The sequence below is a fragment of the Ranitomeya imitator genome, chromosome 3 (genome assembly GCF_032444005.1).
Source record: "Ranitomeya imitator isolate aRanImi1 chromosome 3, aRanImi1.pri, whole genome shotgun sequence".
NCBI classification, from domain to species: Eukaryota; Metazoa; Chordata; class Amphibia; order Anura; family Dendrobatidae; genus Ranitomeya; species Ranitomeya imitator.
In genome coordinates, this window is record NC_091284.1 from 678,274,327 (window position 1) to 678,300,328 (window position 26,002).

The following is a 26,002-nucleotide window of genomic DNA, read 5'->3' on the forward strand; positions in this document are numbered from 1 at the left end:
GTCAGAATGATCACAAGAACGGTGAGCAAAAATCCCAGAACCACGCGGGGGTACCTAGTGAATGAACTGCAGAGAGCTGGGACCACTGTAACAAGGCCTACCATAAGTAACACACTACGCCACCATGGACTCAGATCCTGCAGTGCCAGACGTGTCCCACTGCTTAAGCCAGTACATGTCCGGGCCCGTCTGAAGTTTGCTAGAGAGCATTTGGATGATCCAGAGGAGTTTTGGGAGAATGTCCTATGGTCTGATGAAACCAAACTGGAACTGTTTGGTAGAAACACAACTTGTCGTGTTTGGAGGAAAAAGAATACTGAGTTGCATCCATCAAACACCATACCTACTGTAAAGCATGGTGGTGGAAACATCATGCTTTGGGGCTGTTTCTCTGCAAAGGGGCCAGGACGACTGATCCGGGTACATGAAAGAATGAATGGGGCCATGTATCGTGAGATTTTGAGTGCAAACCTCCTTCCATCAGCAAGGGCATTGAAGATGAAACGTGGCTGGGTCTTTCAACATGACAATGATCCAAAGCACACCGCCAGGGCAACGAAGGAGTGGCTTCGTAAGAAGCATTTCAAGGTCCTGGAGTGGCCTAGCCAGTCTCCAGATCTCAACCCTATAGAAAACCTTTGGAGGGAGTTGAAAGTCCGTGTTGCCAAGCGAAAAGCCAAAAACATCACTGCTCTAGAGGAGATCTGCATGGAGGAATGGGCCAACATACCAACAACAGTGTGTGGCAACCTTGTGAAGACTTACAGAAAACGTTTGACCTCTGTCATTGCCAACAAAGGATATATTACAAAGTATTGAAATGAAATTTTGTTTCTGACCAAATACTTATTTTCCACCATAATATGCAAATAAAATGTTAAAAAAAACAGACAATGTGATTTTCTGGATTTTTTTTTCTCAGTTTGTCTCCCATAGTTGAGGTCTACCTATGATGTAAATTACAGACGCCTCTCATCTTTTTAAGTGGTGGAACTTGCACTATTGCTGACTGACTAAATACTTTTTTGCCCCACTGTATATATATACACACTAGCTGGACTACCCGGCTTCGCCCGGGTTAATAACTGCTGTAAGCAAAATAGAATGTGTTAACAAAAATTTATTCTGCACACAAAAACCACAAAACAAATAGATAGAAATGTAATTATTAAAAGGCAAAAACTAAGATAATACAAGCATTTTACAACATATATTTCAGCACCAGAGATATTCCACACAGATTTAACTAAATTGGCCAAGTAATATGAAGTAATCTTCTACAACCTATTCGAGAGCCTTTTGATAAACGACATTCTTAGTTTTTCCTTCAGGTGCAAAGACAAACAGATTTTTGGCTGTTCCAACTCTTGAACAGGCCACATAAAGTTGACCATGAGAAAAGCATGGAGACTGTAAATCGATTCCAACTACTTTCAAGGAATGTCCCTGAGCCTTGTTGATGGACATAGCAAATGCCAGTCGAACAGGAAACTGGAGGCGTTTAAAATCAAACGGCAAATCAGATGGAATGAGAGGAATTGTTGGAATGAAAACATCTTCTCCTGTGGCATATCCTGTCAAAATGGTTGCCTCAATTACATGTGGAAACAGGTTCTTAATCAAGAGTCTTGTTCCATTACACAGCTTTGGTGGATCCAAATTTCTCAATAACAGAATAGGTGCTCCAGGTTTTAGAAAGAGGTTGTGAGGAGGAAGTCCTTGTGGCTCCAAGGAATTGAGGAACTCAGTTGGATAAAATAATGCTTGAGCAGGGTCTATTACTGTATCTACTGACTTGTAGGTTGTGCACACACCTGGAAGGAGATTTAGAATTTGAAGATTGATCTTGTTGACGCTGTCATTTTTGTGAGCTAGAATAGCCCTTTCACACAGCCAGCCAGAATTTTTGAAGTGGAGTTGAATGTTTGGAAAAACCTTTGCTTTCAACTCCTCAATGGAAGTCACAATGCAACAAAAGTTGCTTGGGAAGGTGATCTGTCCAGTGGTTGAGTTTACTGGTGCCTTGCCATCTCCAATAGTCAACAGCTGGCTCGAAAACAGTCCAGCAGAAACATCGCCTGTCATGTAGACCCTCATGTTTGTGTTCAGTGACATTTTCTTTACTTTTCTCCAAAGGTACGATGCTTTCAGACAGGCATTGAGTTCGTCTGCAGGGGTTGATCTTGGAATAACAGGTAGTGTTTGGCGGAAGTCACCTGCCAAAACAACAACTACTCCTCCCATGATATATTTGTTGCTACGCAGGTCTTGCAGAAGTCTGTCCACTGCTTCCAGAGCCCTTTTGTGTGACATGGTGCATTCATCCCAAATGATAGCACTGCATTTTTGAAGCAATTTGGCCAGTCCTGATCCCTTGGCAATATTACACACGGGGCTGTCACTATGAGACAGGTTAAGTGGTAGTTTGAATGTCGAATGTGCTGTCCTGCCACCATTTAAAAGCGTAGCTGCAATTCCAGAAGATGCCACTGCAAGTGCAATCTTTTTTTGTTGTCGAAATTTTGTCAGGAGCAAGTTGATTACAAATGTCTTTCCTGTTCCACCTGGAGCATCGAGGAAGACAATCCCACCTTTGTTGGTTTCACTGAAACTTAAAATATAGTTATAGGAGTCCCTTTGATCTGGTACCAATATTGGCTCGTTCTGAGACACACATGCTGTCAGTTCATCAATATTATAGTTTGTTTCTATGAAAATCTCCCTACACATTTGGATGCCTTCAGGATTTCTTATTGGAGCAGGCAAACCAAGCAACTGTAAGGCTTTTCCTGACATTGCTATGCACTGGTCTTCAAGGAGCATTAAAGTTTCATTGAACATTTCCTCAGTGAAGTTGATGAGTTGCTGAGGATTTTCCCTTCTAATCTGCATGAGGATGTCCTCACTGAGATCAGTTTTGAACTTTGTCCAAATCTCAAGAGGATTTGAAATGCTACATGTTGTTAGAATAATAGCAAAGAGGTGTCTTAGTCGCTTTGGGGTTTGTGTGGCTGCAGCTTCACTGAGGGTCATGTCCCAGTGTCCATCATTTTCCAGAAGTCCTTTTCTTTGGCAAGCTTTCCTGAATGTTTCACACACATGGCCTCCGACGGTCTTCAAGTCAGAAAATGATGTAGGGCCTTTGACAACATGAAGTAACATGCGCAGGTAGAAGCACTCTGCATTTGACGGATGAACAGTGTAGACGCGACCAAGCGTATCAGTTGCTTTCACCCCTGGATAGCCTTCAATATCAAGGCCCCGTTTCCTCCGTTCCAGTGTTTTTCTGGAGGCATTCCAAGTGTAGTACTTTGGTAAATCACAGTAGAGAATTGTTTTTGCAAAAGGGTCTTGTTGACACAGCTCAAAAAATGCCAAGAGGGTGGTCTTAGGTGGTGTTAGGAGCTGCTGCTGCTGCAAGTTTGCTGGGTTAAAATAAATTCTCTGTCCATTTTTCAAGTGCACACTCAGATGCACAACTGGTGGGTAGCGCTCATGAATGGAGAAGCCTAGTATTCTCCAAACAGCTTCATTGCTGCTTATGTACCTGCCCATCTGGAATGCCTCCACTTCATCAATAATAGGTCCATTTTTCTGGAGTTCAAAAACTGCTTGATCACTTCCTTTGTGGACATATTTGCAGATATACTTGATAGATTTCACAGAGTGGCAAGATTCGACATTTATGTGGGCCTGGAAGATTTTTGAGAGCAAAGGGTTGTAAGGCACTACCCACCTGTTGTCAATTTCTATCTCTTGGAGTGATGATCCAACACGCATTTTGACCTTTGCTGTGAAACCACCATCCCCTGGCTTTCTTCTTCGGTAGACTGGATATCCATCTTGTCCTGTTTGGGTTTCTTGAACCAGGGATCGTGGGTAATGCTTTGAACACCTGCCATCAATCATACAGGGAGAATTTTTGTTGAGACTCCCACACGGACCATGGATCATGTTTTTTGTGATGGTGTCAAACAGCAATGGGTCAATCCGAAGGTCTGGCAATTCGGCACTGATGATATTGTCAATTTCAGTAGGCTGTATTTTTTGCTTCAGCCAGATCAAGATGTGGGCGTGAGGAAGGCCTCTTTTTTGCCATTCAACTGAATACATCCAGCATTGCGTCTCACCATAAATATGTGATTTTGTGATGAGATTAGTAATTTTTGAAAGTTTCTGTTTGAAAACCCGAGCAATAAGGTCATGGCGATTCACTGATTTTTGGCCCGGCAACAGGTGCCCTCCAATTTCCTCCCAGGCAGGATTGCAAGTAAAGGTGATGAAAAGATCTGGACGGCCATACTTTCTCACATAAGTCATTGCATCCTGTGTGTATTCATGCATGTGTCGTGGGCTTCCAGTGACAGTTGATGGAAGAATAACCATTTTCCCCAACTCTTTTGGATCAGCATCATTTGCAACAGCATCTCTAAGGTCAATATATTCCTCTGCCCTGAGCTTCTTTTGATTTAGTCGGATATATAAAAGACGTTCACTCTCAATCTTTGCATACATGTCAACAATAAATTGGTGGAAGAGGTGTTTGCATTTCAAGATGTGATTTTCCTCTGCAAATCTTGTCATCAGGGCCGCCATCAGGGCATGACGGCCGTGACTGGCGTATGGGGCCCGGTGAGCAGAGGGGGCCCGCATCGGGCCCCCTCTCATCTGCTCACCGGGCCCCTACCGGCAGCCGCAGGCTAACCGGGCCCTTAGCGCCGACGCTGCAGCTGTTTAAAGCTATTGACGTGCGGGCGCGGGCCCGCACGTCAATAGTTAACAGCAGCGGCGCCGCCAGCCAATCTGAGGCTGGCAGGCGCTGACGTCAGCCGCAGCGTGCGTGCATGTCGCCGGCGTCTGACATCATTGTCAGTCGCCGGCGAGTGCATGCACGCTGCAGCTGCGTGGAGACTTCGCCCGCCGCAGGAGCGCGGCAGGTAAGAAGAACTTCTTTTTTTTTTTTTTAGAGCGGCGATCCGGGGGCCCAAGGAAGAACGCTGGACAGAGATGGGGCAGAGTGCTGGGAAGAGATGGGGCAGAGTGCTGGACAGAGATGGGGCAGAGTGCTGGACAGAGATGGGGCAGAGTGCTGGACAGAGATGGGGCAGAGTGCTGGACAGAGATGGGGCAGAGTGCTGGACAGAGATGGGGCAGAGTGCTGGGCAGAGTGCTGGGAAGAGATGGGGCAGAGTGCTGGGCAGAGTGCTGGACAGAGATGGGGCAGAGTGCTGGACAGAGATGGGGCAGAGTGCTGGACAGAGATGGGGCAGAGTGCTGGGCAGAGTGCTGTGAAGAGATGGGGCAGAGTGCTGGGCAGAGTGCTGGACAGAGATGGGGCAGAGTGCTGGACAGAGATGGGGCAGAGTGCTGGACAGAGATGGGGCAGAGTGCTGGACAGAGATGGGGCAGAGTGCTGGACAGAGATGGGGCAGAGTGCTGGACAGAGATGGGGCAGAGTGCTGGACAGAGATGGGGCAGAGTGCTGCACAGAGATGGGGCAGAGTGCTGGGCAGAGTGCTGGGAAGAGATGGGGCAGAGTGCTGGGCAGAGATGGGGCAGAGTGCTGGGCAGAGTGCTGGGAAGAGATGAGGCAGAGTGCTGGACAGAGATGGGGCAGAGTGCTGGACAGAGATGGGGCAGAGTGCTGGGCAGAGTGCTGGGCAGAGTGCTGGGAAGAGATGGGGCAGAGTGCTGGGCAGAGTGCTGGGCAGAGTGCTGGACAGAGATGGGGCAGAGTGCTGGACAGAGATGGGGCAGAGTGCTGGACAGAGATGGGGCAGAGGGCTGGACAGAGATGGGGCAGAGCGCTGGACAGAGATGGGGCAGAGCGCTGGACAGAGATGGGGCAGAGCGCTGGACAGAGATGGGGCAAAACGCTGGACAGAGATGGGGCAGAGTGCTAGACAGAGATGGGGCAGAGTGCTGGGAAGAGATGGGGCAGAGTGCTGGACAGAGATGGGGCAGAGTGCTGGACAGAGATGGGGCAGAGTGCTGGACAGAGATGGGGCAGAGTGCTGGACAGAGATGGGGCAGAGTGCTGGGCAGAGGGCTGGGAAGAGATGGGGCAGAGTGCTGGGCAGAGATGGGGCAGAGTGCTGGGCAGAGTGCTGGGAAGAGATGGGGCAGAGTGCTGGACAGAGATGGGGCAGAGTGCTGGACAGAGATGGGGCAGAGTGCTGGACAGAGATGGGGCAGAGCGCTGGACAGAGATGGGGCAGAGCGCTGGACACAGATGGGGCAGAGCGCTGGACACAGATGGGGCAGGATTGGACACAGATGGGGCAGAGCGCTGAACACAGATGGGGCAGAGTGCTGGACACAGATGGGGCAGGATTGGAAACAGATGGGGCAGAGTGCTGGACACAGATGGGGCAGAGTGCTGGACACAGATGGGGCAGGATTGGAAACAGATGGGGCAGAATGGAGACAGATGGGGCAGGATTGGAGACAGATGGGGCAGGATGGATACGATGGGGCAGGATGGGGAGATCATATGGGGCAGAATGGATACTCATGAGGGCAGGATGGGAGAACATATGGCTGGAGCCTGCAATGAGACACACGGGGGCTAGGATGGCGAATATTACCATAGGGGCTAATTAAGGGATATTATTATTGCAGTGATGTATTTATTTTATTTTTTGAGTATACTGTTTTAAATGGGGGGAGGTCCTGTTACTGTGCAGAGTGATACTATGTCACCTTCTTTATGTGGTGTAATGTAGAGGCTGTGAAAATTAAGTAATGTATTCTGCAAGTGGAACTCGAGATAACTGTGTTATTTCCTGCAGAGACGAGTCCTGGCTGGAAGAAATGATGGCGGTCTGTGCTGGATGAAAGATGAAGGACTTCACCTAGAGACGTCACTGGTGAGTCAGTGTTAACTATACACTGACACTATACACTGTATACTATATACAGAGCTCCTGTGTATAATGTCACCGGTGATCACTGTATTACCTGTACACAGACACTGCTTACTAATTACAGATCTCCTGTGTATAATGGCACTGATGGTGATAGTATTGTGGTTGTTTTTTTTTATTACTGATCAGTATTGTAGTATTCAGTCACTATGTGGTGGTAATATGCGGTCTGGTCATGGTGTTGTGGTATTTGTTCCTTGTATTTTATATTATTCGATCACTGTGGTGGTAATATGTCATCTGGTCATAGTGTTGTGGTATTTGTTCCTTGTATGTAGTATTATAGGTCATTTTAAAAATTGAAAAATAAATAAAAATATACCTAAATTGTATTGCATATTTTAACAAATATTTAGTAGGTTACAGTACAGTAGGGCCCGGCCAAAAGTGTCTACCGTGTTCTGGTGGCGGCTTAAAAAATCTTTTGGCCAAAACAAAAGCTGCCGGCTATATGTGTGATCTGGTGATGGGAACTGTTAATGTGTGATAGGTGAGAAGTGGAGATTTTCCAAGAGATAGCGGTGGGACTGTGGACAGTTCGAGGGGTGGAGCCTGGAGGCGGGGCTGGGGTGGAGCCTGGGCGGAGTCTCAAGGGGGCCCCGAAAATTTTGCCAGTATGGGGCCCCAAAATTTCTAGTGGCAGCCCTGCTTGTCATGATCCTATATGCATAGAAGTCCATGGCAGACACTTTTTTTCTGAAGGGTTGCCTGTTGTAAGATCTGTCTGAGGTATTCCAAAGTGATAGCCATCCTGTCCCTGCCAAAAGATGATTGGATATTGCAGTGCATCATAGGACCTGTGAGTTTCTGCTACTCGTTGCAAACTATTGTTCCTTTTCTGAAGCACAATGTCACGGCTTTGAAAATCATTGCCTACAATCAAGATTGCTACATCATCAAATGTGGGAGCATTGAAACGTCGCTGATGTTCACCTTGTGGTGTTTTGTCAGCTCGAATTACAACTTTGTAATCGTCATTTGGCATGCATTCAAGTGCAGTCTTGAAAAGTTGAACATATGGATTGTTGGTGCTGCAAAATAGTGACAATATCAAGGCGAGTGTTAGGAATTAAAGAGCATCTCCGCTGAGCCTCTGCTTCTGCATTTCCCATGAAGAAGAGTTGAAGAAATTGAGGTTCTTCTCCTTGTAATGGAAGCAGTGAGCCAACTGAGTGGTAAACCTGTCCTTGAACTCTGAATGTCGGCAGAAATCCTGTTGTAAACATTTTTGTTGCACCAAATGATGTCATTTGGAAGCAGGAGTTGTACTTCCTGATGTTGTCCAAGAAATGCTTTGATATTGTACTAGTACCCATCATCAGAGACTTTAGGGGATCTGGTGGTAACATGAGAGGTGGAAGTTTTATCTTGCCATTTGCACAGCATTAACCTGGCGGTTCATCTTTCCATTTCAGGGCACTGCAGTACATGCAGACCACATCCATTTTTCCTATCTGAACTTTAGGATTATCCTGATAGTTTATGTCTGACAGGTAACAAAAGGCAGCATGTTTACGAAACACGTAGATAGTGTTTTTTACCTATATTGTGCTGATGTTTTATCCTCTGCTTCTCACATGAAGTGAATAAAGTATTTAGTTTTTACTTTTCACTGCCTCGTTGAGCTGGAATTCCTTTTTCTTTCACTGCAGTACATGCAGACCACATCCATTTTTCCTATCTGAACTTTAGGATTATCCTGATAGTTTATGTCTGACAGGTAACAAAAGGCAGCATGTTTCAAATCTCCAACCATTTCCTGTGCCCTGGTGGAAGAAATAGCAATTCTCTTAGCGGCAAGTCGGCCTTCTCTCTGCTGAGATGACTCATTGGCTCTTGAGGAAGCAGTTCTTGTTCTCTTGTCTGAGCCCTCTCCTCAGAAAGTTCATTGGCCCTTGAGCAGAGGCGTAGCTAGAGCTTTTGCCGCCCGGGGCTATTCCCGAGTTTGGCGCCCCCCCCCCCCCCTTCCCCGGCTCAATACACACAAAGGTTACCAAAAATGGTTTTCCTGTTTTGTAGAACTTAAACTGGGCCTAATGGTGTCACCCCCACATGCCAAACCTGTGACTTAATACCACCACACCGTGACCAGACCACATAGTGACCGAATAATACTACATACAAGGGACAAATACCACAACACCATTTCCAGACCACATATTACCACCACATAGTGACTGAATACTACAATACTGATCAGTAATAAAAAAAAACAAACACAATACTATCACCATAAGTGCCAGTATTCACAGGAGATCTGTACTTAGTATGCAGTGTCTGTGTAGAGGTAATACAGAGATCACTGGTGACATTGTACACAGGACCGCTGTATATAGTATACAGTGTATAGTGTCAGTGTATAGGTAACACTGACTCACCAGTGACGTCTCTAGGTGAAGTCCTTCATCTTTCATCCAGCACAGACAGCCATCATTCCTTCCAGCCAGGACTCGTTTCTGCAGGAAATAACACAGTTATCTCGAGCTCCGCTTGCAGAACACATTACTTAATTTTTCACAACTTCTACATTACACCACATGAAGACAAAAAGGCGATATAGTGTCACTCTGCACAATAACAGTACCGCCCCCCCATTTAAAACAGTATACTCAAAAAATAAAATAAATACATCACTGCAGTAATAATATCCCTTAATTAGCCCCTATGGTAACACTATTCCCCACCCTGGCCCCGTTTATCTCATTCCTGGCTCCAGCCATATGTTCTCGTATCCTGCCCTCATGACTATCCGTTCTACACCATATGATCTCCCCATCCTGCCCCATATGATCTCCCCATCCTGCCCCACCAGCCTCCATCGTATCCGTCCTGCCCCATGATCCAATCCTGCCCCGTGTCTCCAATCATGCCCCATGTCTCCAATCATGCCCCAAGTCCTGCCCCCAGTGTGTCCAGCAATCTGCCCCAGTGTGTCCAGCATATTACCCCCATGTTGTCCAGCAATCTGCCCCAGTGTGTCCAGCATATTACCCCCATTGTGTCCAGCATATTACCCCCAGTGTGTCCAGCATATTACCCCCAGTGTGTCCAGCAATCTGCCCCAGTGTGTCCAGCAATCTGCCCCATGGTCTCCTGTATTGCCCCAGTGTGTCCAGCATTCTGCCCCATGGTCTCCAGTATTGCCCCGGTGTGTCCAGCATTCTGCCCCATGGTCTCCAGTATTGCCCCAGTGTGGCCAGCAATCTGCCCCATGGTCTCCAGTATTGCCCCGGTGTGTCCAGCATTCTGCCCTATGGTCTCCAGTATTGCCCCAGTGTGTCCAGCATTCTGCCCCATGGTCTCCAGTATTGCCCCAGTGTGTCCATCAATCTGCCCCATGGTCTCCAGTATTGCCCCAGTGTGTCCAGCAATCTGCCCCATGGTCTCCAGTATTGCCCCAGTGTGTCCAGCAATCTGCCCCATGGTCTCCAGTATTGCCCCGGTGTGTCCAGCAATCTGCCCAATGGTCTCCAGCATTGCCCCCAGAGTCAGACATAAAGAAAAAAAAAAAGTAAAATCCTCACCTCTCCCGTTCCTAGCGCAGGTCCGGTGCAGTCAGCGTCTCTCCGGCTCTGCGACGCTCAGGACAGAGAGGCAGAGCGGCGCGCACAGTAGTGACGTCATCGCGCCCTCTGCTCTGAGACGTCGTAGAGTCAGAGGACGCTGTAGCTGCCGGCGCCGCAGGAACCAGGAGAGGTGAGTATAGAGCGGGGGGCGGGGGCTCAGGGGCGGGGGGAGCCTGGTCGTGGCGGCGGACGGCGCCGCCCGAAGATTTAAAGGGGCGTCTTTTTTTTTTTTTTTCCTTTCTCCTGCAGCGCCGGCCACCCCCCGCATTGTGCCGCCCGGGGCGGACCGCCCCCCCCGCACCCCCCTTCCTACGCCACTGCCCTTGAGGAAGCAGTTCTTGTTCTCTTGTCTGCAAGCCTCGCTTCCCTCTCCTCAGAAAGTTCATTAGCCCTTGTGGAAGCAGTTCTTGTTCTCTTGTCTGCAAGCCTCGCTTCCCTCTCCTCAGAAAGTTCATTGGCCCTTGTGGAAGCAGTTCTTGTTCTCTTGTCTGCAAGCCTCGCTTCCCTCTCCTCAGAAAGTTCATTGGCCCTTGTGGAAGCAGTTCTTGTTCTCTTGTCTGCAAGCCTCGCTTCCCTCTCCTCAGAAAGTTCATTGGCCCTTGTGGAAGCAGTTCTTGTTCTCTTGTCTGCAAGCCTCGCTTCCCTCTCCTCAGAAAGTTCATTGGCTCTTGAGGAAGCAGTTCTTGTTCTCTTGTCTGCAAGCCTCGCTTCCCTCTCCTCAGAAAGTTCATTGGCTCTTGAGGAAGCAGCTCTTGTTTTCATGTCTGCAAGCCTCGCTTCCCTTTTCCTCAGAAAATTCATTGGCTCTTGAGGAAGCAGTTCTTGTTCTCTTGTCTGCAAGCCTCGCTTCCCTCTCCTCAGAAAGTTCATTGGCCCTTGAGAAAGCAGCTGCTGTTCTCATGTGTGTCAGCCTGGTTTCTCGGTCTTCACATTTTTCATTGGCTCATAATGCAGCTTTTCTTTTCGCATCAGCTGACATTCGTGCCATGGAATTCCTTTTCTTATGAGGCATTTTTGTGGTAAAAATAGTCTGTAACTGGCAGTTTCTATATCCTCTCACATAGAGGTAATGTGACTGACATCAGCCTTTCCACCAACACACCCTAACATGCTATTACCTCACACAAGCTTTGTTATACTGAGAATGTCCTGCCTATATTAACCAATCAGAGCTCAGATTAATTAACTGTAGCAAAGTAGAAGCTGAGCTGTGTTTGGTTGCTATTAGCAGCCTGATAAATCCCCAGCCAACAGGAAGCCCTCCCCCCGACAGTATATATATTAGCTCACACATACACATAATAGACAGGTCATGTGACTGACAGCTGTCGTATTTCCTATATGGAAAATTTGTTGATCTTGTAGTTTGTCTGCTTATTAATCATATTTTTATTTTTGAAGGCTAATACCAGACTTGTGTGTGTTTTAGGGCGAGTTTCGTTTGTCAAGTTGTGTGTTGAGTTGCGTGTGGCGACATGCATGTAGCGACTTTTGTGAGATGAGTTTTGTGTGGCGACATGTGTGTAGCAACTTTTTGTGTGTCGAGTTGCATGTGACAGGTTAGTGTGTTTTGCGCGTCGAGTTTTATGTGTGGTGTGTTTTGAGTATGTGCAAGTTTTGTGTGAGGCAACTTTTGCATGTGTTGCAACTTTTGTGCATGTGGCAATTTTTCCGCGTGTGCAAGTTTTGCGTGTGGCGAGTTTTCCTTGAGGTGAGTTTTGCACGTGTAGCGAGTTTTGCGTGAGCCTAGTTTTGCATGTGGCGAATTTGGCGTGTGGCGAGTTTTGAGCGGTGACTTTTTGTGCATGTGGCAATTTTTCCGCGTGTGCAAGTTTTGCGTGTGGCGAGTTTTCCATGAGGTGAGTTTTGCACTTGTGGCGAGTTTTGCGTGAGCCTAGTTTTTGCATGTGGCGAGTTTTGCGCGTGGTGAGTTTTGAGCGGCGACTTTTGTGTTTCGACTTTTATGTGGCGAGGTTGGTGTATGTGTGGTGAAATGTGTGCTGAGGGTGGTATATGTATGTGTTCAAGCACGTGGTAGTGTGTGGCGCATTTTGTGTGTGTGTTCATATCCCCATGTGTGGTGAGTATCTCATGTCGGGGTCCCACCTTAGCAACTGATCGGTATATACTCTTTGGGGCCATCGCTCTCATTCTTTAAGTCCCCCTTGTTCACATCTGGCAGCTGTCAATTTGCCTCCAACACTTTTCCTTTCACTTTTCCCCATTATGTAGATAGGGGAAAAATAGTTTGGTGAATTGGAAAGCGCAGAGTTAAAATTTCACCTCACAACATAGCCTATGACGCTCTCAGGGTCCAGACGTGTGACTGTGCAAAATTTTGTGGCTGTAGCTGCGACGCCTCCAACACTTTTCATTTCACTTTTTCCCCCATTATGTAGATAGGGGCAAAATTGTTTGGTGAATTGGAAAGCGCGGGGTTAAAATTTCACCTCACAACGTAGCCTATGATGCTCTCAGGGTCCAGACGTGTGACTGTGCAAAATTTTGTTGCTGTAGCTGCGACGCTTCCAACACTTTTCCTTTCACTTTTTTCCCCGTTATGTAGATAGGGGCAAAATTGTTTGGTGAATTGGAAAGCGCGGGGTTAAAATTTCACCTCACAACGTAGCCTATGACGCTCTCAGGGTCCAGACGTGTGACTGTGCAAAATTTTGTTGCTGTAGCTGCGACGCTTCCAACACTTTTCCTTTCACTTTTTTCCCCATTATGTAGATAGGGGCAAAATTGGTGAATTGGAACGCGCGGGGTTAAAATTTCGCCTCACAATATAGCCTATGACGCTCTCGGGGTCCAGACGTGTGACTGTGCAAAATTTTGTGGCTGTAGCTGCGACGGTGCAGATGCCAATCCCGGACATACACACACACATACACACACACACACACACATTCAGCTTTATATAGTAGATATACGGTTAAATGACTGACAATCGATAACTATGCACCATTCAATATGCAAATTGCCTCTTCTGAGAAAAAGAGGACTTAAACTCTATAGCGCCACCTGTTGGAAGTAGCGATCCTACAAGTTACAATCAACCCTTTAACGAGTTGTGCAATATGACTTAGGATAAAAGCCAAATCAGTATCTCAATACCATTCGGCGTTCGTTCAATGTCCCAAGTCGGGTGGTGTGAACTTTTACAATGAATTAGGGTACCGTCACACTATAACATTTCGATCGCTACGACGGTACGATTCGTTACGATATCGCTGTGTCTGACACGCAGCAGCGATCAGGGATCCTGCTGAGAATCGTACGTCGTAGCAGATCGTTTAGAACTTTCTTTCATCGCTGGATCTCCCGCTGTCATCGCTAGATCGGTGTGTGTGACACCGATCTAGCGATCTAGCGATGCGATCCAGCGATGCGTTCGCTTGTAACCAGGGTAAACATTGGGTAACTAAGCGCAGGACCGCGCTTAGTTACCCGATGTTTACCCTGGTTACAAGCGTTAAACTAAAAAAAAACAAACAGCACATACTTACATTCTGGTGTCCGTCAGGTCCCTTGCCGTCTGCTTCCCGCACTGTGACTGCCGGCCGTAAAGTGAAAGCAGAGCACAGCGGCTGTGCTTTCACTTTCACTTTACGGCCGGCAGTCACTGAGTGCGGGAAGCAGACTGCAAGGGACCTGACGGACACCAGAATGTAAGTATGTGCTGTTTTTTTTTTTTTAGTTTAACGCTTGTAACCAGGGTAAACATCGGGTAACTAAGCGCGGTCCTGCGCTTAGTTACCCGATGTTTACCCTGGTTACCCAGGGACCTCGGCATCGTTGGTCGCTGGAGAGCTGTCTGTGTGACAGCTCTTCAGCAACCACACTACGATTTACCTACGATCACGGCCAGGTCATATCGCTGATCGTGATCGTAGGTAAATCGTATAGTGTGACGGTACCCTTAGACTTTCCAAACAATTGTGGTTATGTGTGAACTAGACTATATCAAAGCTGTTTATTTCATGAAAAATACCAGACTGTTGGAGTGATAGGGCATAAAACTGTTGTCCAAGCGCAATCCCACAGACTGGAGATGGAAAGTAATCTACTTATGTAGATTGTATTGAAATCTATAAACCAATATATCCAGCACTCCACTAATTGACAAGTGCTAGACTGATGATCACAGAACAACAGTGCACACATCCAGTTGTTGTTGTGGAGCTGGGGGTTGGGAGACATTGAGATTTGCTGATTCTCAAAGAGCAGTAAAGCAGCTTGTGGTGGGATTATCTATTATCTTCTCAAAGGAAGGCTCTGAAAGAGGGGGAGGGTCAGTCTGGGACAAACATGGTTACACAAGTCGAGACCAGTATTTCTGAATTACCACTCATCAGTTCTGGAAACCAGGTGACAAGTACATCTGGCTACCATAAACATTTGCATTATTAACATGCTGCAGTCATCTTCCGTTATTTTGGCGCCTGCAGACAAGTGTATGAAAAATCTTCCGAGTTTGTTACTCTATAAATTATTTTCAAATTTTCATGAGATCTTTGTGTCCGTTTTTTAAGTTCGTGTGATGTCCGTGTGTGATCCCTTTTCCTACAACTACATTAAAACATGGACATGATGACATATAGCTTCCTAGTTTATAATGGAAATCTATCCATAAAAATCGGATGGTCTGTATGAGATCCAATTTTTTTTCTTCCACTCAGACTTGAGTTTCAGCCGAGGGTCCGATAAAAATAGTGTATGAGTCGGACCGAGAGAAAAATCGTTCATCTGAACAGCCCTATTGTATAACATTGGTCAGTGTGCTGTCCGTGTGTTATCCAATAAAAAAATCGGCACAAGTCTGATTTACACACTCGTCTGCAGGAACCCTAAAGGGCGCTCTTTTGTGAACGCTAAAATACCTGTCAATGTCCTCAACATTTCTAAAACTGTATGTGTCAAATTTGGTTCTGCCTAAGGAAACCAGGAACCTCAAGTACTACGCCACGTTTCACACTAGCATTTTGCTGAGCTGCAGAGGGCTGCGGACTTCCTCTGTGAAGCCCCGCCCACGGCCGCACCTACGCCGCTCAGCTCCGCCCACATGCGGCCTGCGTACCTATCTTTAGCATTACAAAAGTAAGCAAGAGAAGGCAGCACTCCAAGTCCTTTTAAAGGTGAAAAAAAATGTGACGTTTATTCAACCCACATCTCTGAGCGACGTTTCGGCTCACACTGAGCCTTTTTCAAGCAGTGAGTATCACTAACAATGGTGTTTTTATAGGCATAATCTACATACATTTGCATATTACATTGATCATTAGGTAAAAATACATGTGTACATACATTGTACAACAGTTGTGCAAATAAATCTCTTTGTGCAATCCATCTCTTGTACAGTGCATTGTGCTAAGGTGCTAATAGATTCCAATATCTCCACCGTTATTTTGGTTATTATTGAGCCGAAACGTCGCACAGAGATGTGGGTTGAATGAACGTCACATTTTTTTTCACCTTTAAAAGGACTTGGAGTGCTGCCTTCTCTTGCTTACTTTTGTATACATATGGGCAGATGAGTGGACCATTCTACCCAGGAGGCCAGGCACCCACGGGTGAGACATTGTGCTGTTCCAATTTTTTCTTTTTATATCTTTAGCATTAGGTACGCAGGTCGTGCCGATGTACAGTATGCGGATGCCTCCGCATGCATCGTTTTGACGATGCAGAGAAAAAAAGAAATTCCAACCAGCTGCCTTCGACGCGGATCACCGCATTGTCAAAACTACACATGTGGAGGCATCCGCATACAACCGCACGACCTGCGTACCTAATGTTAAAGATAGGTACGCAGGCCGCATGCGGACATGGGCGGAACTGAGCGGTGGTGGTGCGGCCGTGGGCGGGGCTTCACGGAGGAAGTCTGCAGCCCTCCGCAGCTCAGCAAAACGCTAGTGTGAAACTAGCCTAAGCCAAAACCAGGAGTGGGTGATAAATGCAGAAGTGGTGACGTATTTCTATTACACTTTCCACTCCTGGTTTTGGCTTATTGAGGGAAAAAAACTCACCAAATACTCAACATGTGCACGTGGCCTAAGGGATGGGAGGAGGAACTGTGTTTATTGACTTACAGATCTATACATAATAATGTACATGAACATAAAGAGAATTGATTCCAATTTTCTAAGATTATAGTGAAGGCACGTGTTTAACTGTAGCAATCTGCTATATATATATATATATATATATATATATATAAATTGTCTAAGGGGTACTTCCGTGTGTCCGTCCTCAACTTCCGTAACGGAAATCCCGCGTCACTGATTGGTCTCGGCAGCTGCCTGTCATGGCTGCCGCGACCAATCAGCGACAGGCACAGTCCGATTAGTCCCTCCCCTACTCCCCTGCACTCACTGCCCGGCGCCCGCTCCATACTCCCCTCCAGTCACCGCTCACACAGGGTTAATGACAGCGGTAACGGGCCGCGGTGTAACGCACTCCGTTACCGCTGCTATTAACCCTATGTGTCCCCACTATTTACTATTGATGCTGCCTATCGCGACGCTCCGGTGACCGCTCCATTGCAAGCGGCAGCTTCTGGTCCCAGGGCTGGTATGCGACAAGGACCTACCATGACGTCACGGTCATGTGACCGCGACATCATCACAGGTCCTGCTCATACCAGCCCTGGGACCGGAAGCTGCCGCTTGCAATGGAGAGGTCACTGGAGCGTCGCGAGGAGCGGGAAAGGCGGCGGATGGTGAGTATAGCAGGACTTCAACGGGCCTTCGGAAGGTGAGTATATGTTTATTTTAAGTCTCTATACTACGTGGCTCTGTGCTGTATACTCCATCGCTGTGCAATATACTATGTGGCTGGGCAATATACTATGCGGCTGGGCAATATACTCCGTCGCTGTGCAATATACTACGTGACTGGGCAATATACTACGTGACTGGGCAATATACTAAGTGACTGGGCAATATACTACGTGGCTCTGCTATATACTATGTGGCTGGGCAATATACTACGTGGGCTGTGCAATATACTACGTGGCTGGGCAATATACTATGTGGCTGGGCAATATACTACATGGCTGGGCAATATACTACGTGGCTGGGCAATATACTATGTGGCTGGGCAATATACTACGTGACTAGACATGTGAGGAGGGGTATACATAATAAAAACAAGTACAATAATTTTAAACAATACAAGTCATAACTGGTACAGGAGGAGAGAGGACCCTGCCCGCGAAGGCTCACAATCTACAAGGGATGGGTGAGAATACAGTAGGCAAAGATAGAGCTGGTCATGATGATAATAATAATAATAATAAATATATATATATATAATAAATCAAATAGCATGGTCACCTTGAGAGGCGCAGCAATAGGAGAGCAGAGCAGGAAATTGTACTTGGGTACTGGTGGTCACAAGAGTCCAAAGGCTCCTTAGAAACATAATAACTATTCAAAGATTTACAGGGAGATAAAACCTCCGAATCGAAGAGATAAATTGTATTTATACTACAAGATAATCGTGAATGAGTATTGTTAAAAAACCTCGTGTCACAATTTTCTTGCCATGTATACAGGCTGCCGATCACCCGATAAAGAAGCAAACCACTCGTTCATTGAGCGAAATTATCTATTGCGCATCATAAAAGGTATAAACAGGACTCATAGTGCTGAGAACCCACAAGAACCTACAGGGATCTACTGTAGATTGCTCAGTGCACTTAGTTTGCGTTGGTCTGCCTGTGTAAACAGACAGTCAGGCAGTCAAATGACCGACAATCAGTAAAAATTTACTGATTAGCGGTGGTATCATGTCACCAGGCATTCTGTCACACACGTGGCTGTGGAACCACTGTGGAACTACTGTGTCATGGTCCGAGGAGAGCCTGGAAGGGCATAACTAAGCGAACACCTGGTTCTTCACTAGAGCACCTCATGGTGTGGTTAGACTTGAGCCCAGGTGGATGCCAGGTGCTACTCCAGGGCAAACCCCAGAGAAGCAGCAGCTTACCCCCAAAAGGGGCTGGGAAGAAGGACCGGCCAGGAACTGGAACATAGAGGAACATGCGGATGGTAGACAGAACAGGTACTGGATCCGGAATGGTCAGGATGAGTTCAGGAACACAGGGCGGCCTCAGGTACGGGATCACAGGTGCAGGTTCAGACTGGACTGGTGAGGGTAATGGTATAGGTGTGGACAACACAGATCAGGCTCAGTATTGGGTAGAGGAAGGATGGACTCAGGAATAGGATGCAGCAGATACCAGTTCAGACAGGGCAGGCAGTATCGGATGCAGGCAGGATGGATAGACTCAGTCGAGGACTGGGCAGAGAAGGATTGACAGGGTCAGATTCAGACAGAGCAAGCAGGATGCACTGGGGCAGGTTCAGACAGAGCACACATCCAGGGACCTTACAATTTTGTAGCAGAAAACAGACTGAATATTGAAGTTGCTAAGACACCTTCCGAAAGGGGAGGGTGACTTACAAATCAGATGTCTCCCAGCTATTGATTGGGGACATTTTCAGAAGCGTGAGCACTCTCCCTTTAACTGCAGGGAGCTCATGTGCGCCCTATGCACACTCCCAGTAGACCTGCTTGCCATGCGCAGGTCCTGGGAAGAAGGAGATGCCGAGGGAGAGTGGATGCATAAGTGAACACACCGGTGTCCCTGTAGGGAGAAGGAAGGGAATTCATGCAGGGGCGCTGTTCTAACAGTATATATCAGTATGAGACACTAATCACCTGTAACGCCGGTGGGTTTATACCTTGATACTTCGGCGTTACTCTGCATGTCTCTGCTTTAACCCTTTCTCCTCTCCCCCTAATGTGCAGTGTTATGATCAGGTGACCTTGGAGCAGCATGAAAACTTTCCCTGGAGTAGGTGGTAACTATACAGACCGCAAACCCTGATCTTAACACCGCAACTAGAAGTAGCCGTGGGGTGTGCCTAACAAAACCTAGACACCTCGACACAGCCGGAGGACTAAATACCCCTATAGATGGAAATAGGAATACTATCTTGCCTCAGATCAGAACCCCAAAGAATAGGCAGCCCCCGACAAATAATGACTGTGAGTAGTAGAGGAAAAGACACATGCAGGCAGGAAACAGGATTTAGCAAATGAGGCTACACTAGCTAAATAGGAAAGAATAGGACAGGATACTAAGCGGTCAGTATTAAAAATCCTTCCAAAAAATCCACAGTAGAAAATACAAAAACTCCACCATCAAACTAAAGATGTGGAGTGTATATCTGCAACTCCAGAGAATCCAACAAGACTGAGAAAACACTGACACAGTCTAAGCTGGACAAGAGAAAAACAAATGAATAGCACAGAATACAAGCACACCGCATGTGTGCCTTAGAAAAGGAAACAGACACTTATCTCTTGTTGAATTGGCAGCTAAGCAGGAGAGCCAGAAAGTGATCCAACACTTCACAAGAAACAGTGACAACTGGCAAGGACTAATGAGTCCTGCAAACCTAAATACCCCAGTCAGATTTGCAATCAGCAGATACACCTGTCCAGAACTGCAGGCCAGGGACAACTGCATTACCACCTAGAGCCATCGGAGGGAGCCCAAAAGCAGAATTCACAACAGTACCCCCCCTTTGAGGAGGGGTCACCGAACCCTCACCAGAGCCCCCAGGCCGATCAGGATGAGCCAGATGAAAGGCATGAACCAAATCAGCGGCATGGACATCAGAGGCAAAAACCCAAGAATTATCCTCCTGGCCATAACCCTTCCATTTGACAAGGTACTGAAGCTTCCACCTCGAAAAACGGGAATCCAAAATCTTCTCAACAACATATTCCAACTCCCCATCAACCAACACAGGGGCCAGAGGATCAACAGAGGGAACTACGGGCTCCACATATTTCCGCAATAAAAATCTATGGAAGACATTATGGATCGCAAAAGAGGCCGGAAGCGCCAATCGAAAAGACACCGGATTAATAATCTCAGAAATCTCTGTCCAGCACTCTGCCCCATCTGTTATGGCTGGCAATCAGGCAACACAGCGTGCAGTAATCAGCGCACATACAGAGATCTGGCAATAACCAAAAACAATAGGACGAGCTCTGAGACGTGGAATCTCTGTAGACTGCAGTACCTGATCTATCCTCACACAACTATAAGCAGCAGTGGATTGCGCCTAACAACTACCTATGCAACTCGGCACTGCCTGAGGAGCTGACTAGCCTGAAGATAGAAATACAAGCCTGACTTACCTCAGAGAAATACCCCAAAGGAATAGGCAGCCCCCCACATATAATGACTGTTAGCAAGATGAAAAGACAAACGTAGGAATGAAATAGATTCAGCAAAGTGAGGCCCGATATTCTAGACAGAGCGAGGATAGCAAAGAGAACTATGCAGTCTACAAAAAACCCTAAAACGAAAACCACGCAAAGGGGCAAAAAGACCCACCGTGCCAAACTAACAGCACGGCGGTGCACCCCTCTGCTTCTCAGAGCTTCCAGCAAAAGACAATAGCAAGCTGGACAGAAAAAAACAGAAAACAAACTAGAAGCACTTATCTAGCAGAGCAGCAGGCCCAAGGAAAGATGCAGTAACATAGTAACATAGTAACATAGTTAGTAAGGCCGAAAAAAGACATTTGTCCATCCAGTTCAGCCTATATTCCATCATAATAAATCCCCAGATCTACGTCCTTCTACAGAACCTAATAATTGTATGATACAATATTGTTCTGCTCCAGGAAGACATCCAGGCCTCTCTTGAACCCCTCGACTGAGTTCGCCATCACCACCTCCTCAGGCAAGCAATTCCAGATTCTCACTGCCCTAACAGTAAAGAATCCTCTTCTATGTTGGTGGAAAAACCTTCTCTCCTCCAGACGCAAAGAATGCCCCCTTGTGCCCGTCACCTTCCTTGGTATAAACAGATCCTCAGCGAGATATTTGTATTGTCCCCTTATATACTTATACATGGTTATTAGATCGCCCCTCAGTCGTCTTTTTTCTAGACTAAATAATCCTAATTTCGCTAATCTATCTGGGTATTGTAGTTCTCCCATCCCCTTTATTAATTTTGTTGCCCTCCTTTGTACTCTCTCTAGTTCCATTATATCCTTCCTGAGCACCGGTGCCCAAAACTGGACACAGTACTCCATGTGCGGTCTAACTAGGGATTTGTACAGAGGCAGTATAATGCTCTCATCATGTGTATCCAGACCTCTTTTAATGCACCCCATGATCCTGTTTGCCTTGGCAGCTGCTGCCTGGCACTGGCTGCTCCAGGTAAGTTTATCATTAACTAGGATCCCCAAGTCCTTCTCCCTGTCAGATTTACCCAGTGGTTTCCCGTTCAGTGTGTAATGGTGATATTGATTCCCTCTTCCCATGTGTATAACCTTACATTTATCATTGTTAAACCTCATCTGCCACCTTTCAGCCCAAGTTTCCAACTTATCCAGATCCATCTGTAGCAGAATACTATCTTCTCTTGTATTAACTGCTTTACATAGTTTTGTATCATCTGCAAATATCGATATTTTACTGTGTAAACCTTCTACCAGATCATTAATGAATATGTTGAAGAGAACAGGTCCCAATACTGACCCCTGCGGTACCCCACTGGTCACAGCGACCCAGTTAGAGACTATACCATTTATAACCACCCTCTGCTTTCTATCACTAAGCCAGTTACTAACCCATTTACACACATTTTCCCCCAGACCAAGCATTCTCATTTTGTGTACCAACCTCTTGTGCGGCACGGTATCAAACGCTTTGGAAAAATCGAGATATACCACGTCCAATGACTCACCGTGGTCCAGTCTATAGCTTACCTCTTCATAAAAACTGATTAGATTGGTTTGACAGGAGCGATTTCTCATAAACCCATGCTGATATGGAGTTAAACAGTTATTCTCATTGAGATAATCCAGAATAACATCCCTCAGAAACCCTTCAAATATTTTACCAACAATAGAGGTTAGACTTACTGGCCTATAATTTCCAGGTTCACTTTTAGAGCCCTTTTTGAATATTGGCACCACATTTGCTATGCGCCAGTCCTGCGGAACAGACCCTGTCGCTATAGAGTCACTAAAAATAAGAAATAATGGTTTATCTATTACATTACTTAGTTCTCTTAGTACTCGTGGGTGTATGCCATCCGGACCCGGAGATTTATCTATTTTAATCTTATTTAGCCGGTTTCGCACCTCTTCTTGGGTTAGATTGGTGACCCTTAATATAGGGGTTTCATTGTTTCTTGGGATTTCACCTAGCATTTCATTTTCCACCGTGAATACCGTGGAGAAGAAGGTGTTTAATATGTTAGCTTTTTCCTCGTCATCTACAACCATTCTTTCCTCACTATTTTTTAAGGGGCCTACATTTTCAGTTTTTATTCTTTTACTATTGATATAGTTGAAGAACAGTTTGGGATTAGTTTTACTCTCCTTAGCAATGTGCTTCTCTGTTTCCTTTTTGGCAGCTTTAATTAGTTTTTTAGATAAAGTATTTTTCTCCCTATAGTTTTTTAGAGCTTCAATGGTGCCATCCTGCTTTAGTAGTGCAATGCTTTCTTTTTACTGTTAATTGCCTGTCTTACTTCTTTGTTTAGCCACATTGGGTTTTTCCTATTTCTAGTCCTTTTATTCCCACAAGGTATAAACCGCTTACACTGCCTATTTAGGATGTTCTTAAACATTTCCCATTTATTATCTGTATTCTCATTTCTGAGGATATTATGGGTTGCAGCTTCATCTATCTGCTTTAGAAGTAGACTTTCCATGCTTTCTGTTATATTTGGGGGTTTGTAACAGACCCCAATGAGAATTTTGTTACCATTTTTCCCTCCATGAATTTCAACCCATATGGACTCGACATCCTCATTCCCTTCGCTAATATCCTCCCTTAAAGTGGACTTTAGACAAGACTTTACATAGAGACAAACCCCTCCTCCTCTCCGATTTTTACGATCCTTTCTAAACAGACTGTAACCCTGTAAGTTAACTGCCCAGTCATAGCTTTCATCTAACCATGTCTCGGTTATTCCCACTATGTCAAAGTTACCTGTAGATATTTCTGCTTCTAGTTCTTCCATCTTGTTTGTCAGGCTTCTGGCGTTTGCGAGCATGCAGTTTAGAGGATTTTGTTTTGTTCCAATCTCCTCACTGTGGATTGTTTTAGAAATGTTCTTACCTCCCTTCTGAGTATGTTTTCCTGGGTCGTCTTTGTTCGAGTCTAATGTTTTTCTTCCCGTCCCCCCTTCTTCTAGTTTAACGCCCTCCTGATGAGTGTAGCGAGTCTTCTGGCGAATGTGTGTTTCCCAGGTTTGTTGAGGTGTAGTCCGTCTCTGGCGTCAGTAGCTCAGATCCAACACTGGAACATTGACAAGGAGCAAGGAAGACAGACTCAGGTGGAGCTAAATAGCAAGGCAGCCAACGAGCTCACCAAAACACCTGAGGGAGGAAGCCCAGAGACTGCAATACCACTTGTGACCACAGAAGTGAACTCAGCCACAGAATTCACAACAGTACCCCCCCCTTGAGGAGGGGTCACCGAACCCTCACCAGAACCCCCAGGCCGACCAGGATGAGCCACATGAAAGGCACGAACAAGATCTGGGGCATGGACATCAGAGGCAAAAAACCAGGAATTATCTTCCTGAGCATAACCCTTCCATTTGACCAGATACTGGAGTTTCCGTCTAGAGACACGAGAATCCAAAATCTTCTCCACAATAAACTCCAATTCCCCCTCCACCAAAACAGGGGCAGGAGGCTCCACAGATGGAACCATAGGTGCCACGTATCTCCTCAACAACGACCTATGGAATACATTATGTATGGAAAAGGAGTCTGGGAGGGTCAGACGAAAAGACACCGGATTGAGAATCTCAGAAATCCTATATGGACCAATAAAACGAGGTTTAAATTTAGGAGAGGAAACCTTCATAGGAATATGACGAGAAGATAACCAAACCAAATCCCCAACACGAAGTCGGGGTCCCACACGGCGTCTGCGATTAGCGAAAAGCTGAGCCTTCTCCTGGGACAAGGTCAAATTGTCCACTACCTGAGTCCAGATCTGCTGCAACCTGTCCACCACAGAATCCACACCAGGACAGTCCGAAGACTCAACCTGTCCTGAAGAGAAACGAGGATGGAACCCAGAATTGCAGAAAAATGGAGAGACCAAGGTAGCCGAGCTGGCCCGATTATTAAGGGCGAACTCAGCCAACGGCAAAAATGACACCCAATCATCCTGGTCAGCGGAAACAAAACATCTCAGATATGTTTCCAAGGTCTGATTGGTTCGTTCGGTGTGGCCATTAGTCTGAGGATGGAAGGCCGAGGAGAAAGATAGGTCAATGCCCATCCTACCACAAAAGGCTCGCCAGAACCTCGAGACAAACTGGGAACCTCTGTCAGAAACAATATTCTCAGGAATGCCATGTAAACGAACCACATGCTGGAAGAACAAAGGCACCAAATCAGAGGAGGAAGGCAATTTAACCAAGGGCACCAGATGGACCATTTTAGAAAAGCGATCACAGACCACCCAAATGACCGACATTTTTTGAGAAACGGGAAGGTCAGAAATGAAATCCATCGAAATATGTGTCCAAGGCCTCTTCGGGACCGGCAAGGGCAAAAGCAACCCACTGGCACGTGAACAGCAGGGCTTAGCCCTAGCACAAATTCCACAGGACTGCACAAAAGCACGCACATCCCGTGACAGAGATGGCCACCAGAAGGATCTAGCAACCAACTCCCTGGTACCAAAGATTCCTGGATGACCGGCCAGCACCGAACAATGAAGTTCAGAGATAACTTTACTAGTCCACCTATCAGGGACGAACAGTTTCTCGGCCGGACAACGATCAGGTTTATTAGCCTGAAATTTCTGCAATACTCTCCGCAAATCAGGGGAGATGGCAGACACAATGACTCCTTCCTTGAGGATACTCGCCGGCTCAGATAACCCCGGAGAGTCGGGCACAAAACTCCTAGACAGAGCATCCGCCTTCACATTTTTAGAGCCCGGAAGGTATGAAATCACAAAATCAAAACGAGCAAAAAATAACGACCAACGGGCCTGTCTAGGATTCAAGCGCTTGGCAGACTCGAGATAAGTCAAGTTCTTATGATCAGTCAATACCACCACGCGATGCTTAGCACCCTCAAGCCAATGACGCCACTCCTCGAATGCCCACTTCATGGCCAGCAACTCTCGGTTGCCCACATCATAATTACGCTCAGCAGCAGAAAATTTCCTGGAAAAGAAAGCACATGGTTTGAACACTGAGCAACCAGAACCTCTCTGTGACAAAACCGCCCCTGCACCAATCTCAGAAGCATCAACCTCGACCTGGAACGGAAGAGAAACATCAGGTTGACACAACACAGGGGCACAGCAAAAACGATGCTTCAACTCCTGAAAAGCTTCCACGGCAGCAGAAGACCAATTAACCAAATCAGCACCCTTCTTGGTCAAATCGGTCAATGGTCTGGCAATGCTAGAAAAATTACAGATGAAGCGACG